The following is a 16,924-nucleotide window of genomic DNA, read 5'->3' as shown; positions in this document are numbered from 1 at the left end:
TCATCATGCTTTTAAAAGGGTGGTCAGGAAAGGCTCCTTGAGAAAGTGCCAGTTAGGCCAACACTGAGGATGAGAAGGAGCCAGCCATTGGAATAGTGGTGGGAAAAATAGTTCCAAATAGAGGGCTCAGCCTGTGCAAAGGTCCTGGACTGGAATGATCTTGGCATGCTGAGAAAGTGAAGAGCTGGGGAGTAAATAATAGACAAATTAAGTTTGGGGAGTTGGTGGTACCATAATTCAGGATCATAGTAAATAGTTTGACGTTGACTTTATTCTAAGAAGAGTAAGAAGCCAGGGAAGGATTTTGACGCAGAGAAATAACCTGCTCTAATTTGTGTTTGAAGAAAGTCACTCTTGGTGCTGGAGAGGGGCATAGAATGGAATGAAAGCAGAGAGAGCATTTAGGAAGCTTTTACATTACAGCTGGTAAGAGGTGAGGGGGTATGGCTTGAGCGGGGGCTGGCAAAGGGGAGAAGTGGGTGAATTTGAGATACAGTTGGAGCAAGGTTTACCAGTGCTTTCTGAAGGACTGAAAGTAGAGGGGAAATGAGGGAACAAGAATGTCTTCGGGTGTTGGGCTCAAGCAATCTTGGAAGGCTGGTATTGCCATTTTCTAAGTTGAGTGAGATTTGCAGGCGGAGCTGGAGGGCCAAGGTGAAGATGAGGGTGTATAAGTTATATTTGAGACATTTTTGGAACACATTGTTGGAGCTGCTAAGTACATATATTTTGAAGTTAAATATATTTTAAAGGGACGATGGTAGATACACTTTGAGACTTGCTTAGCCTTTGTTTTTTTAATGTGTTTTTTAACGTGTAGAAATGTTCAACAGGCAATGAAGGATCTGAGCTGGGAGCTTGGGAGAGAGGCCAGAGCGACAGATGATACCAGGCACGTGAAAATTTCAACAGAAGGGCATGAGGAGTTCCCTTGATCGTCTATACCTCTGCATAGCTCATGCTGACCACAACCAACAATGAATCTCCTCTTTTCCTCCCCATATCACAGTGTGCAGCCCATGTTGACAGGTCTTCTAAATCTCTCCAAAAGTCTTAACTCTCAGTGTTAAAGTTGAATATGGTATTAATCCTGTCATTTAGAAAATGCCTTCAAGTTGCTCAGCAGGATGGTGACACATGAAGTTTCAGAGTGAAATGCAGAGTTTTCCTGAGATATGGTATATTTGCCATTGTAAAGTTTCCTTATGCTGATTCCCCAATTCAAGGTAGCAATGCTACCAATATGCTTATCTGAAATGATAGGGTAAGCTCTTTTTTTTTTTTTTTTTTTTTTAGGAAATTGAGCCTCAGAAACATAAGATGGAGTCTTGCTCTGTCACCCAGGCTGGAGTGTGCAGTGGCGTGATCTTGGCGCACTGCAACCTCTGTCTCCAGAGGTCAAGCAATCCTCCCACCTCTGCTTCCCTTGTAGCTAGGATTACAGGCGTGCACCACTATGCCTCACTCATTTTTTTTTGTATTTTTAGTAGAGATGGGGTTTCACCATGTTGGCCAGGCTGGTCTCAAACTCCTGACCTCAAGTGATCTGCCCACCTCAGCCTCCCAAAGTGCTGGGATTACAGGCGTTAGCCACTGCACCAGGCCTAGGGTAAGTTCTTTAACTGACTCTGTAATTCACTGGCTATAAGATCTCATAAGCAAGCCACTTTATGTTTCTGAGGCTCAATTTCCTCAATTGTAAAAGAAATAGAACATATTAAACCACCTATAAAGGCTCTTACCACCTATAATATTCCATGATTCAATTATTCCACCCATTTACCATGGGCCCCAAACACTCACACTGAATCATTGTTTACATCCTTTTCCAAGACAGAGCAACAGGAAAAAGAGAGTTCAGATTTCCACTGAGGACCAGGCAGTAAACAGGCAGAGGTCTAAGACCCTAGGGGCCACAAATACCACTTTCAGGGTCACTCATCACCAGTCCCACTTTGTAAAAAAGCAGATTATCCAAACATCTTAGGACAGCTGTGGCTCCCAAAGAAGTGAGACAAAACGTAAGGGGAGGGCTTAATGTTCTTTTGCATGATTTTATTTGAAATCTGTTTTACGGGATTTGCTCTAAAGGCTTTTCTGTGATCATAGTGAATCCCACTTACAGAGCTGAGAATACCTGTGTCTTCAGAATCAACTAATTCAGCAAAGACATGGGCTGTAACTCATTCGTCCACTCATTTAGTAAAGACATGGGGCAAAGGTACACATTTATTGATTATGAAAAGAGTTTTACCATAATAATGAAACCCACCCAGGGTGAATCTACTGTATATCACTGCAAATATTTTGTGGTCATATTTGAGATGCTTTGGGGATATTTCAATGGAGTTGTTAAATAGGTAGTTAAATACATAATTTCAAGACTGAATTATACCCTAAACCATAATACTTTTAGTACTTTGTAAACAGGATTAACCTAAAGAATTACTAAAGAATGCTGTAGGATATTTTCTTCCATTTGATAAACATTTCTACTCATCCACAGCTTATTTTGTTTTAGGTTAAATCTATCAGAGTTTAAATTCTTTACTTACTGGTCTAATTTCTTCACCTTCATTATATAATAAAGTTTTTTATTTATTTGAATATCCATAATGCAAACTCAAACAACTGTCAACTTAAGAATATGACTAGAAGAATTTTAGGCAAGAATTATACTTATGGGCCGGGCGCGGTGGCTCAAGCCTGTAATCCCAGCACTTTGGGAGGCCGAGACGGGTGGATCACGAGGTCAGGAGATCGAGACCATCCTGGCTAACACGGTGAAACCCCGCCTCTACTAAAAAAAATACAAAAAAATTAGCCGGGCATGGTGGCGGGCGCCTGTAGTCCCAGCTACTCGGGAGGCTGAGGCAGGAGAATGGCGTGAACCCAGAAGGCGGAGCTTGCAGTGAGCCGAGATGGTGCCACTGCACTCCAGCCTGGGCGACAGAGCGAGACTCCGTCAAAAAAAGAAAAAAAAAAGAATTATATTTATGGGCTAGGGAAGAAGCAGTGGGATTAATAGGAAAAGCACAGAGGATTTGGATTTGTAGGGTAATGAAAATAATTTGTATGATACTATCATGATGGATAGTATATACATTTTTTAAGACAGGGTATCGCTCTGTCACCCAGGTTGGAGTGCAGTGGCACAATCTTGGCTTACTGCAGCCTCGACCTCCCAGCTTCAAGCAATTCCCCCACCTCAGCCTCCTGAATGGCTGGGACCACAGGCATGTGCCACCATACCCAGCTAATTTTAGTTTAGTTTTTTTTTTTTTGAGATGAATTTTCGCTCTTGTTGCCAGGCTGGAGTGCAGTGGTGCCATCTCAGCTCACTGCAACCTCTGCCTTCCAGGTTCAAGCGATTCTCCTGACTCAGCCTCCTAATAGCTGGAATTAAGGCATGTGCCACTATGCCCGGCGAATTTTTTTGTATTTTTAGTAGAGACAGGGTTTCACCATGTTAGCCAGGTTGGTCTCGAACTCCTGATCTCAGGTGATCCACCCACCTCAGCCTCCCAAAGTGCTGGGATTGCAGGTGTGAGCCACCAACCCGGCATCATTATACATTTGTTCAAGCCCATAGAATGTACAACTCCAATAGTGAACCCTAATGTAAACTATTGACTTAGGGTGATAATAATGTCAATGTAGTTCACCAATTGTAAAACATGTACCACTCTGGTGGGGGATGTTGATAATGGGAGAGCCTGTGCATGCATGGGGGCAGGAGGTATATGGAAAATATCTGTACCTTCGTCTCAATTTTACTGCAAACCTGAAACTCCTCTAAAAAATATAAAGCCTTAAAAAACACAATATGGTGCTGACCAATCAGAATGATCATTGAGCTGAAGCAAGAGATGCGGTTGCACCACTGTGTATGGGCCGAATAGCGGCCTGACTTCAGTGTGGTATTAAATTAATACATTTTTATTTCTGTTTTAAGATAGCTACCTCAAACTTGAAAACTTACAGAGACCAAGCAAGTGATGTACACAAGGAAAGGAAGCTAGGGGTCAGCAAAATACAGATGATCGAGATTGGGTCCGAGGTTAAAGCTCGGCAACTGTCAGGACTTAATGAGCTCCAGCTGGTTGTTGCTTTTGGCAATGTAGATTGAAAATGATTTTTCAAAACAATTTCGAATTTGAATTTTTGGCAAAACAACTGTATGGGCTGGGACTGACCCAAAGAATACCTGTTTGCTCACGTGTATTCTAAGCCAAGCCCATTCCTTAGCTTTTGCTGGACAAAGTACAGAAATTTCTAACTTGTTTTGAATACTCTTTGCCCCGATTGACTCAGAAGAAGTCAATAAATTCAGAACTCTTGCTTCTTTTGAAAACATAATTGCATTTCTATAATAAGTGTTTGTTTATTTAAGTGTGTAATAAGCAAATTGCTTTTTTGGATGGATGTTTATCAATCCTATTTTAAGGAAATAAACTCTTCAATAAACATAAACCTGCATTATACTATACCTTATATACTTTTTAATCTTTGGCCTTTTCCTGACCCTCAACTTTTGTTCTCTTTCTGCAGAATTTGAATTTTTTTACTAATTAAATAAAAGGCAAATGTAGATGTAAAGGGGTACAAGTCATCCTGAATGTCACCCGCATGCATTTTCTTCTGCATTCCAGCTGGAACCATTCCCAATTAATTAGATTTGATTTTTTTTTTCCACGAAAGTAGAAGAGGAAGAAATGGAGAAGGGAGGAAAGTGGAAGGAAGCAGTGAAATTAGGGGAGAGTCTGCAATATATAAAAGCTAAAAAGGTATTTCTGGAAAAAAACAGAGATGCAAGATATTTAACTCTTATCTCTCATTGTCTTTTTATTCAATAAATATTTATCAAGTATCTACTCTTTGACAGGTACTGTTCTCGGCTCTGGAAGTAGAACAGACCAGTTCCCTGCTTTCTTAAAGCTTCCATTCTAGTGAAACTGATAAAGTAAAGGAGAAATAAAAATAAATAAGCAAGAGCCTGGCATGGTGGTGCCCACGTGTAGTCCCAGCTGCTTGGGAGGCTGAGGTGGCAGGATCGCTTGGACCGGGGAGGTCAAGGCTACAGTGAGCTGTGATTGCACCACTGCACTCCAGCCTGGGTGATAGAGTGAGATCCTGTCTCTAACAACAACAACAAAAAGTTTCCTAGTTTTACATTTGCCTTTCAATGTTGTTTACGATATTTATCCAATACAGAAATTTCAAAGGTTTATGTATTTGATCTATTCCTGTGATTTTAGTTGTTTAGTCTTACAAGGCATAAGAATACCTTTACATATGTACACCTATATTTTTTCTAATGCTTTTTACATTTATGTTATCCAAATCTTTGCTTCAAATAGTATTTTTAAAAGAGACAGGGTCTTGCTCTGTCACCGAGACTGGAGTGCAAAGGTGTAATCGAAGCTCACTGCGGCCTCAAACTCCCGGGCTCAAGCAATCCTTCCACTTCAGCCTCCAAGTAGCTAGGAGTATTGTCATGACACCACCATGCTTGGCTATTTTGTTTTTAAGTTTTTGTAGAGATTAGGTCATGTTATGTTGCCCGGAGTGGTCTCTGACTCTTGGCCTCAAGCAATCTGTCCACACTGGTCTCCCACAGTGCAAGGATTATATGTGTGAGCCACTGCGCCAGGCCCCAAATGATATTTTTTTAATAGGAGCACTTTGATAAATAACCTTTCAAATATCTTTTGATGCATATATATACTTATAAATATATGTTTATAATTTTATACAAATGAGATCATAGTATGCATGATTTTATGTATCATTTAGTGATACCATAAACATATTTTCATGTACATAAATATAAATCTATTCCTCATCTTAATGTTTCCATAAAATTGTATCTTTATTCCCTAATTTACTTATTAATTAATGGACACTTAGTTTATCTTCCCAATTTTCCTATTTTGTTACAATGAATATCCTTATTTATAAATCTTTTCACACCTGCAAAAATAACTTGTTAGTATAAATGACTGGAAATTCAATTGCTGGATAATATACATGATGATAAGCATGTTGAAAAACTCTTCTCCAGAAAGGTCATATCAATTTAACCACACCAACAGTGTAAGAACATGGAGTAGTGCCATTTTTCAAAGATTTTGTCAGCCTTTTAAATCTTTGGTAATCTTACACATGAAAAAGAAAGTCATAGCTGTTTTATTTGCATTTTTGTGAATATTAGTGAACTAAAATATTTCTTCATACGTAGGTTCACTGACTCAAACAGGGTCGGCCATGAAATTAGACAAGCCCCCTAAACTGGAGAGACACTAGAAGGGTAGAGCCAGGGAACAAAAGCTGGTATTCACAGAGAGCCAAAACCTCACGATCTGGGGGCTGTTGACAAGTAATGGGTCACTGAGAACAGGGTAAGCTTCAAGAAGACACAACAAATGATAACTGGGTAGGTTAGAGACTATATGTGACAAATTAAAGCAGTGAGTTAAGGTACAGTAAATATTTGAAAACTCAGGGAGGAATGGAAACAAGGGTAATCATTTCAACTGCTGGGCTGGAGTTCAGAAGCAACAGTGCCTCCAATAAGGCTTGTCAAGAACAGATGATCAGCTGGGTACGGTGACTCAAACCTGTAATCCCAGCACTTTGGGAGGCCGAGGTGGGTGGATCACTTGAGTTCACGAGTTTGAATCAGCTTAGGCAACACAGGGAGGCCCCCGTCTCTACAAAAACACAACAATTAGCTCTACAAAACAGCAGGTGTCGTGGCACATACCTGTGGTCCCAGCTGCTCAGGAAGCTGAGGCGGGAGGATCACGTGAGCCTAGGAGTTCAAGGCTGCAGTGAACTATGATTGCACCATTGCACTCCAGCCTGGGTGACAAAATAAGACCCTGTCTCAAAAAACAAAACAAAAAACAGATTACTAACACAGAGACAGAAAATGCGGGAGGACAGTAGGATGCAATGGACATTGTGCTATACACCCAGATACCCCTTCAAAATTAACATACTAATTCCTCCAGCTGCCAGGGCTGCCAGCCTTCTCCAGAAATTGCCCTAGACTGAAGACAGCTGCCATGCCCAAGGTCATTGCCTGTATCCAATGACTGGTCACTGTGGAGGTATAAAAAATTTGCAAAGTAATTTAATAAGGTAACTAATAAAGATAATAGAAAGGGAAAGGCAAAGGCCAGTCCAGATAGAAGTAATTATATGTCCAAAGACACATGTAATGAAGCAGCATGGTGTTCAAAAAATAGAAATGTAAATTGATTTTGCCAGAGGATGGCAGTTTAAAGATAGCCACAATTCTTTTTCATTCTTCCCATCCAGACTTGGGATATTGACTCTGGGCTGGTCATGTGACTTGACTTATTAGTAGAATGAAATGGAAGTAATCTTGTGAAATTTCCAAGGCTGGGAAATTTAGTTATCACCTTTGTAGAAGCCAGTTGCCATGTAAAGTACTTGGGTCAGATTATTGACCAATGAAAGACTGTGGAGAGAAAGGCCATGTGCAGAAGCACCAAGACATCAGAGTTGTCTACAACCAAGCCCCAGATATGTGAATGAGGCCATCTTAGACATTTCAGCTGCAGCTAAGCTTCCAGATGAATGAAGCTATGTGCAAAACTGCACACCTATGTGAATAACCACATGGCACACATGAGCCACCTAGCTGAGTCCAATCAACCCCCAGAATCATGAGATATCATCATTGTTGCTGCAAGTCAGTGTGTTTTGGGGCAGCCTACTACGTAGCAATAGAAAAGGGGTGCTCAGAAGACAGAGTGGGAAGGGCAAAGACAAGTAGATCCAATTGCCTCAAGATCCTTATAAGTTGTGCGAAGGATCTTGGGATTTGTGCCTTCTTCTGATCTTTAAACATGATGAGACATTTTCCCCCTTGGGGTTTTTGCCTTGTTGGTCCTTCTGCCTGGAATCTTCTTTCCCCAGCTCCACCAGGTTTGCCTCACTCATTCCTTCTAGCACTCTGGTGATTGGAACCCCAGCAAAAAAAACAAAAAAGCTCTGATTCCCAGCGTTCTGAAGAAAACCACTAAAAAATATGGTAAGATTCTTTCCCCAGGTCATACGTAGAAGTAGCCATAAACAGCCCTACTGCCGTCTACTACCTCCCCTCCACTACTTGCCCTCTAAATAAGGAGAGGCCTGGGGAAGGGGATGTGATTTGTGGTGGAGTAGAAGTTGAGAGTTCTTGAGCTGTCATCCACCGAGAAGTGTCTTCCCCATCCCACTCCCATGCAATGTGCTGTGGGTCTCTGAGGGAATTACTCACAAAGACCGGTGGTCCTACAAGAAGGGAAGACTGGCTTCTTGATTCCAGGCTAGATACTAGCTGGGCAGCCAAATGTGCGGCTGTGGGTGGAAAGTTAGCTGAGCATATTTAGGAGAGACTGATGAGTGTCCCCGAGGGTGATGGATTTTCTGTATCCATGAAGACTGCTGTCCAGTTCTTGTCTGGAGATCTGTAGAGAGTGAGGGTTTCTTGGAGTAGCCCTTCGAATAATGAAAAATGAAAGAAAAGGTTAGGGGGCATCCTTAGGCCACTTCCAGTGGCCCTGGGAGAGCACAGAGATGAACTGGCAAGTATAAAAAACCACACCCCGCACCTCCATCATACCTGCTCCTGCACCTGTACTCCATTGTAGGTGAAAGGCATCACCAGAAACCAAGTATCCTAAGTCAGGAAACTGAGGGTCATTCTAGTCTTTCTCTTTCTCTCTCTCTTTCTTTTTTGAGACAGGGTCTTGTTCTGCCAACCAGGCTGGAGTGCAGTGGTACGATCATAGCTCACTACAGCCTCGGCTTCCTGGCCTCCATCTGTCCTCCCATTTCAGCCTCCTGAGTAGCTGAGATCACAGGCATCCATCACTACACCCAGCTAATTTTTAAAAAAAATATTTTGTAGAGATGGGTGCAGTGGGGTGGGGGTGGGGGTCTCCCTATGTTGCCCAGACTGGTCTTGAACACCTGGGTTCAAGTGATCCTCCTCCCTCGACCTCCAAGAGTGCTGGAATTACAGGCATGAGCCACTGTGCCCAGCCATCTTTCTCTTTTTTATCCCCTACATCTAGTAAACCACTAGTCTTTTAGTTATGCATTCTTCACTTCCTCCTCAATTTCTTTTCTTCCCTCCACCTCTATGAACATAATTCAGGAATGTATCACTTGTTGCTTGGGTTACTTCAAGAAGTCTCTCTTCTAAGATAAGGAAAGCCTAGACTTTAATGCTACACTTTTGAGTGGGTGATGAGAAGACATTCCTTGTTTCTTTTTGACCCCGACCCAGGGAAAACTAGGCAATGAGGATATTCCAGATCACCCCAAACCAACAAACAGAAAACCTGCTTCCCTTGAACCAATCCTCCTTTGAGCAGACTCTGACTTATCTATCTTTTTTTTTTTTTTTTTTTTTTTTGAGACAGAGTCTCACTCTGTTGCCAAGGCTGGAGTACAATGGCACAATCTCAGCTCACTGCAAGTTCCACCTCCTGGGTTCAAGTCATTCTCCTGCCTCAGCCTCCTGAGTAGCTGGGACTACAGGTGCATACCACCACATCTGGCTAATTTTTGTATTTTTGGTAGAGACAGGAGTCACCATGTTGGTCAGGCTGGGCTTGAACTCCTGACCTCAAGATCCACCCACCTGGGCCTCCCAAAGTGCTGGGATTACAGGTGTGAGCCACTGTGCCCGGCCTGTCTTTCCTTTTACCACCAAAAATCATGTTTACATTTTCTGCCTATATTTGCTTATCACTCTGTTTTCAATCCCTTAAATTATGGCTTCTTTTTAACTGAAATTTGTTCACAAAACTCACTCACAAATGCCAAAGTGCACTGATTTAGGCATCTTTCTGTTACAGGCAATAGAAATTCTAACCAAAATTAGATTAAGCAAAAAGGAGAATGTATCAGCTCATGTAACTGGGGAGTCCAGAATAGAAATAAGGACAGGCACAGCTTCATCTAGGACTCAGTATCACTGTGATGCCATTTCTCTTCTTGATTACCTCTAATTCTTTAGAGTTTGCTCCATCATAGGTCCACGCATAGGGGCAAGACAGTTGCAATGGTTTGTTTCTATATCCACTCAGATGGACATCTCAGAGGAACAAGGGTGTGTTTCATTCTTTCTTATTCTGTCCTAAGTCCCTAAACCAATTCCTGTGGCCAAGGGAATGTGTTACTCTCATTGGCCAGGCTTGAGTCACATACTCTATCTCTACAGGGCAGAGATGTCCAATAGAAACATAAGGGGAGCCATAAATGTGAGACACAGATCTAAGCCACATATGTAATCTTACATTTTCTGGTAGCCACACTTTAAAAAGTGAAAAAAAAAAAAAAAAAAAAAAGGTGAAATTAAATATAATGATACATTCTATTTAACCTAGTGTATCAAAAATATTATTCTTTTAGCATGTAATCAACATAAATGATGATTAAAATGTTTTATATTATTTCTTGTACCAAGTCATCAAAACCCATCATTTTAACAAGGCTTCCAACTGATGATAATGTGTGTGGGGGTGGAGGGCGTATGAGACATACTCTGAGAAACACTAATCTACAGGCGCACTTTTACTTTTTCTGTGTTCCCAAAATTACCTTTAGAGTGCTCAGAGTCCTGAGACATCTGCTGAAATACATTGGAGCAATCCAGAGTGAAGCAGGGTTGTTACTGGATAGGGCAAGATAGGATCAGAGACGTTTAATATCGCTGCCATGTTGCTGCCATCTATTGGTTGTGTCACATATTACAGCTTCATGACCAAAAAAATGAAGCTGGCCATTTGTGGGACCCTTTATATTTCTGGCAAGAACCTCCTCAACTGCATCTTGAAATGACTTTTCTTTAGAATTCGTATTTATTACAGAATACACAAAAATCTTAATAGTTGTGCATTATGGATAATCAGGCCTATGTCTACCAGAATGTTGTTGCTGTTGTTATTTTGTCAGTACAGAAGAGATAGATTTCCTTTAAACATAACCCTATTATTCTAAGTCAGCAATCCACTGTAAGTGACCCTGGTTTCTGTTTCTGCAGGTTTTCTTCACCTTCTGAAAGCATTGAGCAGAGAAAATTTCTTAACGTCTCCGAGTTTTAGTTCCTTCAGCTATAAAATGTAGGATAATAATGTTACCTTCTTCATAGCGTTATTGCAAAGATTAAATTGCGTAGTGTTTATAAATTCTTTGTCACAGTGCCTGATGTATATAAAGAACCCTGTCAATGTTATTGTTAAGAACAACAAGTCTTTAAATGGAAATTTGAACAGTGCCTGGACATTTGATAACATTATGGAATTAAATTTTATTTTGTTTTTTTAAATCCTTATATTTAAAAAATCTTTATCCTTTGCAGATATATATTGAACTAGTTGTAGGTGAAATTATGTGACTACTGGGACTTGTCTCAGAATATAATGGAAGGGAAGTGAGCAGTAGAGCGATACTGGCCATAATCTGATCATGGTTGAAACTGAGTGATGGATTTATGCAGGTTTATTATGCTACTTTATCTGTTTTGTGCATGTTTGAAAATTTCCATAAAATTTAAACAAACAAAGTAGCCTGGTGTGGTGGCTCACGCCTGTAATCCCAGCACTTTGGGAGGCCGAGGAGGGCAGATTGCCTGAGGTCAGGAGTTCAAGACCAGCCTGGCCAACATAGTGAAACCCCGTCTCTACTAAAAATACAAAAATTTAGCCGGGCGCGGTGGTGTGTGCCTGCCTGTAGTCCCAGCTACCTGGGAGGCTGAGGCAGGAAACTGCTTAAACCCAGGAGGTGGAAGTTGCAGTGAGTGGAGATTGTATCACTGCACTCCAGCCCGGGTGACAGAGCAAGACTCCACCTCAGAAAAAAAAAACAAATAAACAAAAAAAGAACAATACGTTTTTACATTCCTCACAACAGCATGTATAGTGCTGGACATCCTATGGGTACTACATGTTGATTTGTTGATTAATTGCTACCATGGGATAGAATTTTGTCATCTTGGGGAGAAGAACTGGAAAGATGAACTTAAAAGAATAGATTTCACATGCCTCCAGAAAAAAAATTAGATGGGAACATGTTTTAGCTTAACATGCTAAAGGTGATTTTGTCAGAAAAATCATGATAAAGTGTATCATTGTTGGCATAGCAAAAATTTGCAATTCTCTAAGAGATGCAGAAATGAGGAATTATAGAGATTATGTCTTTGAACATCTCTCTTCTTGACTCAAGTAAATAAATAAGAAATACTTCATTTGTGAGTAGGAATCAAAGAAATATCTAATCTGTGGCAGATAATAACTATGTTCTTTGTTATAGCACATCAGAGAACCCACCTGTAATAGTATTGGTAGGGATAGCTATATTTCTACAGTAGTTACAGCTCTTGCATCCAAACTTCATCTAATCCCATTATATCTAGTTGAATTAATTTTTTTTTTTTTTTTTGAGAAGGAGTCTTGCTCTGTCATCCAGACTGGAGTGCAGTGGCGCAGTCGCAGCTCACTGCAAGCTCCGCCTCCTAGATTCAAGCAATTCTCCTTTCTTAGCCTCCCGAGTAGCTGGGATTACAGGTGCACACCACCACACCCAGCTAATTTTTGTATTCTTAGTAGAGACAGCGTTTCACCAAGTTGGCCTGGCTGGTCTTGAATTCCTGACTTCGTGATCCACCCGCCTCGGCCTCCCAAAGTGCTGGAATTACAAGCGTGAGCCACTGTGCCTGGCCACTTCTAGTTCATTCTTAAACTCGCCCGTATGAACCTCTTTATACCCTGTCATGTGAAGAGCAAACTCCAGTTCCTCTCTGCCTAATAGATTTTCTAACACCCAACCACAATTTTCTGCTACATTATTTCATGCTCTATTAATCGTTGGATATAGCAATAACTTTTCCACTTCATTGTGGATTTATTCACAGATCTTAAGTGTTTGGGTCATTTAAATTGTTGTTTTATTTGTTTCTTAATTTTTTCTTAACTGGAAATATTAAATGAAATATGTTGAATGAGATAGCTATTTTCCCTCAAGTACCATTTCCACCTGAAGGGGTTTAAATTCTGTGAGAACAAAGACCATGAAGAGGAAATCTTTCAGAAGCTGGCAGAAAGTGGCCTTTAAGAGATACACTCCAGTTCTCCCATTCCTCTTATCTCATTCTCAGTTAGAGAAAGGAAGCGAGAAGGCAGCTATGGGTTTCAGAGGCATTTAGATTTTTTTCAATTGACTGAACAGATCAACAGTATAATTGTGTGGTTCAAATCCCATAAAAATGGTTAGAGGCAGAGAGTCATTTTATAAAAGAGTGAGGGACTTGGGATCAGAAATTGTGAATATGAGTTCCATCTTAATCACTTGTCAGATTTGTAAGCTTCGACCAGCAACTCAATCATATAAAGGCAGTAGTTTCATACTTTATTATCAGAAGTAATGATAATAATAATATCAATGTCAGGATAACGACTATGTAGACCAGTACTGGTAATGTCTGTGACAGAATTCTATAAAATGTAAAGTGCAAGTCAATACTTACTCTTAGAGCTCATTAAAGACTCATATTTCATGATAACTATCTTAATCCATTTTATGGAAGATTCACTATAGAATACCTGCAGAGACTCAAGTTAAGTGACTCAAAATGTACTCTGAAAGTGACTTCCTTTGGGACGCAGAGGCAGGCAGATAGCTTGAGTCCAGGAGTTTGAGACCAACCAGGGCAACATGGTGAAACCCAGTCTCTACTAAAAATACAAAAAATTAGCCTGGCACGGTGGTGCATACTCTTTAGTCCCAGCTGCCAGCTACTCGAGAGGCTGAGGTGGGAAAATCACCTAGACCTGGGAAGTCAAGGCTTCAGTGAGCTGTAATCACACCACTGTACTTCAGGCTGGGCAAAGGGGGTGAGAATGGGCTCAAAATAAAAAATAAAAACTAAAATTAATTCAACAAACCTGCTTGATAAATGTTCAGTGTATTATAGCAGTATAATAATTTACCTTTTTAAGGACATACTGTGAACCAGGTGGATTATTTACAAGTTTTCTCTAATTCTCCTAATGGTCTTTGATGAAAATATTATCTCAGTTTCACAGATGAGGAAATAATTGAGAGGTCAGCAAAGTTGTCCAAGGGCACAAAGGAATTGCAGAATGGGATTCAAACCCCTAGGCATTACCCTAAAGCCCGTACCCTTTTCCCTCTACCACTTGGTAAATTGTTATGCCTTTGTCCTTTATTCCTCTTTGCCCAGATGTCTCTAAGCCTCAGGAATCACATTCTCCCTGACTTTTCATCTCCCTCTATCAAAATCCTACTCACCTTTCAAAATCCAATTGAAGTAATTACATCTTGCACAAAGACATCCTCCAGGTCCCCGGCCCCTTACCATCTCCCCACCTCCAAATTCCTGCAGCACTTATCTTTCCTACTGACTTCCATTCACTGAACCTTTTTTTTCAGTGCCTATTACATGCAAAGCATTATTCCAGGCCCCGGGGATGTATCTGAACAAAACAGATGGAAATCCTAGTACTCGCGGAGCTTAGCTTCTAGTGGCGGGACAAAACGTTATAAAATAAACACAATAAAGTAATTATATAGAATGTTAGAAGATGATAAATGCTGTAGGAGGGGAAAAAGCCAGGTCAGGGAGAATGACAGTGCACGTCAGAGATGGGTTGTGTTGTGATTTTCATTAGAGTGGTAAGGACAGATTTCGCTGAGAAAGTAACTTTTAAATAAGGACTTCAAGGAGGCAAAGGAGCAAGTCATATGCCTACTGCTGGTTTGAGGAGGAAGGTGGAGAGCGGTGTGTGTGAACAACAATCCAACCCAGAGCCCAGGATGGCATGTTGTCTGATATTTGTCTGATATTTCTTTTCTTTTTTCTTTTTTTTTTTTTGAGACCAAGTCTCACTCTGTCACCCAGACTGGAGTGCAGTGGCATGATCTCGGCTCACTGCAATCTCTGCCTCCTGGGTTCAAGCGATTCTCCTGCCCTAGCCTCCTGAGTAGCTGGGATTACAGGCCCACACCACCGTGCCTGGCTAATTTTTGGATTTTTAATAGAGATGGGTTTTCACCATGTTAGGCTGATCTTGAACCCCTGACATCGTGATCCACCTGCCTCGGCCTCCCAAAGTGCTGGGATTACAGGCGTGAGCCACCGTGCCCGGCTGATATTTCTTTACTGCTTGCATAGATGCCTGATCTCCTCAACTAAATCATGAGCTTTATAAAATCAGGGAGATGTGCTGATAACATTTTTGTGTTCCCTTCAGTGTCCTGTGCAATATTTTATATCCAGTAAATGCTCAGCAAACACCTGGTAATTGTTGATTTATTGATTATGGCACATCATGGCCTAATACTTTTGTATTTAGAATCATTTTGAAGCATTAACGGTAAATCTTTCAGTTCCTATCACAGTATACACAATTCCTTTTTAGAGTTCACAGCTTTCGTGGATAGCATAATGAGAGAACATTGCCCTCTTCTGGGCAGATGGTGCTGGTGTCTTTTGACTCTAAAGTATCACTTAGATCCTTAGATACCGTTAACAACACTATGACTCATTATTATCTAGTCAATCAACCACAATTGCTTAGATTAGCATTTTGATACAATTTTGTTGTTGTTTAAGCACCATCTAAGAAAATGAAATTTCTCAGGAAAAAGATGATTAGCAAGTGAATTACAGTTATTCCCTAAACAAAACCCACAAAACACCCAAAGCAGTGAGTTGCATGGCAATAACTCTGAAATCCATTTGGGCTGATTTCTTCCATAATGAAGGGAAGAATTCAACTCCAGGGAACCTGGGTTAAATAATCAGGACAGGGTAATGCCAGGGATGAAGTCTTCCACAATAAGAATATGAAGTAGTAAAAAGGAAGGGTCAGGGACACTATTCTCTGCCAATTAGTACTGTGTCTGGTGATGTAGTATACAACTGAAGAAAGATTGGGGCGGATGAAGTGGAGTTGGTCACCTTTTGGCTATGTGGTCTTAGATATGCTATTTTAACTCTCTGAGCTTCTGTTTCCTTGCCTATAAAATAGGCTTAATCATACCGGTTTTGCAGTGTTATGAGACTTCTAATAACACTTCACTTAAAGTGTCTGGTGTGTGGTGGCTTTTCAATAAATGGTAGTGTACCAGTCAGAATTCTGGGTTGCAAATAGCCTGAGAAAAATTTCTTGTTCACTTATGCAGAGAAGGAACTTATTGGCAGGCTATCCAATAGCAACAGAATCAACATGAAGTTTTGAGAAATGAGCTTGGCAAATTGGCAGAAAGCTAGATGGCCCCGGCTGAGATTTTCCACAGGAAGGGTCTGAATAGGACACTACCTTGCCACCATTGGCCACTGACACTAGAGTCACTGCTGCTGCCAGTAGGGTGCATTCTAAGTTGTCACGGTTTCTTTGTGCCGCCCATTTTGATTCGGGTCCCGGTGAATGCATCTGATTGGCAGAGCTTAGGTTGCGTCCCTCCTCCAGCTGCTAGAGGCCGGGAGAGCTAGCGATGACCAGTTGGGCTTGCTAATGGAGTCTGGTCTCAGACTGTAGTGGATTCCTCAAACATGGAAAGGGAGTTCCCGTAAAGCAGCGGTTCCCAAACTTTTCAGGACCAGGGACTGGTTTCGTGAAAAAGGGGGATGGTTTCGGGATGAAACTTCTACCTCAGATCATCAGGCATTTAGATAGATTCTCATAAGGAGCAGGCAACCTAGATCCCTTACATCCACAGTTCACAGTAGGGTTCACGCTCCTATGAGAATCTAATGCCTTGGCTGATGTGACAGGAGGCGGAACTCAGGCGGTAATGTTCGCTCACCCTCCACTCACTTCCTGTGTGCCGCCCAGTTCCTAACAGGCCAAGGACCAGTACTGGGGTGTGTGGGGGG

At 41.2% G+C, this 16,924-nt stretch overlaps 1 protein-coding gene across 1 annotated transcript in view; it reads left to right on the top strand.

Annotated features, from left to right (window-relative positions):
* Positions 1–2,668: 2,668 nt before the first annotated feature.
* DLD (dihydrolipoamide dehydrogenase) overlaps positions 2,669–16,924 on the top strand; it is a 45,051-nt gene continuing 30,795 nt past the window's right edge. Inside the window, exon 1 of the mRNA XM_011986363.1 lies at positions 2,669–2,751. The gene's annotated coding sequence lies outside the window, so the exon portion shown is untranslated. The remainder of the gene's footprint in view (positions 2,752–16,924) is intronic.

This window comes from Mandrillus leucophaeus, unplaced genomic scaffold, assembly GCF_000951045.1.
Source record: "Mandrillus leucophaeus isolate KB7577 unplaced genomic scaffold, Mleu.le_1.0 Scaffold298, whole genome shotgun sequence".
In the NCBI taxonomy this organism is placed as follows: Eukaryota; Metazoa; Chordata; class Mammalia; order Primates; family Cercopithecidae; genus Mandrillus; species Mandrillus leucophaeus.
This window is presented reverse-complemented; position numbering and strand designations above follow the sequence as displayed.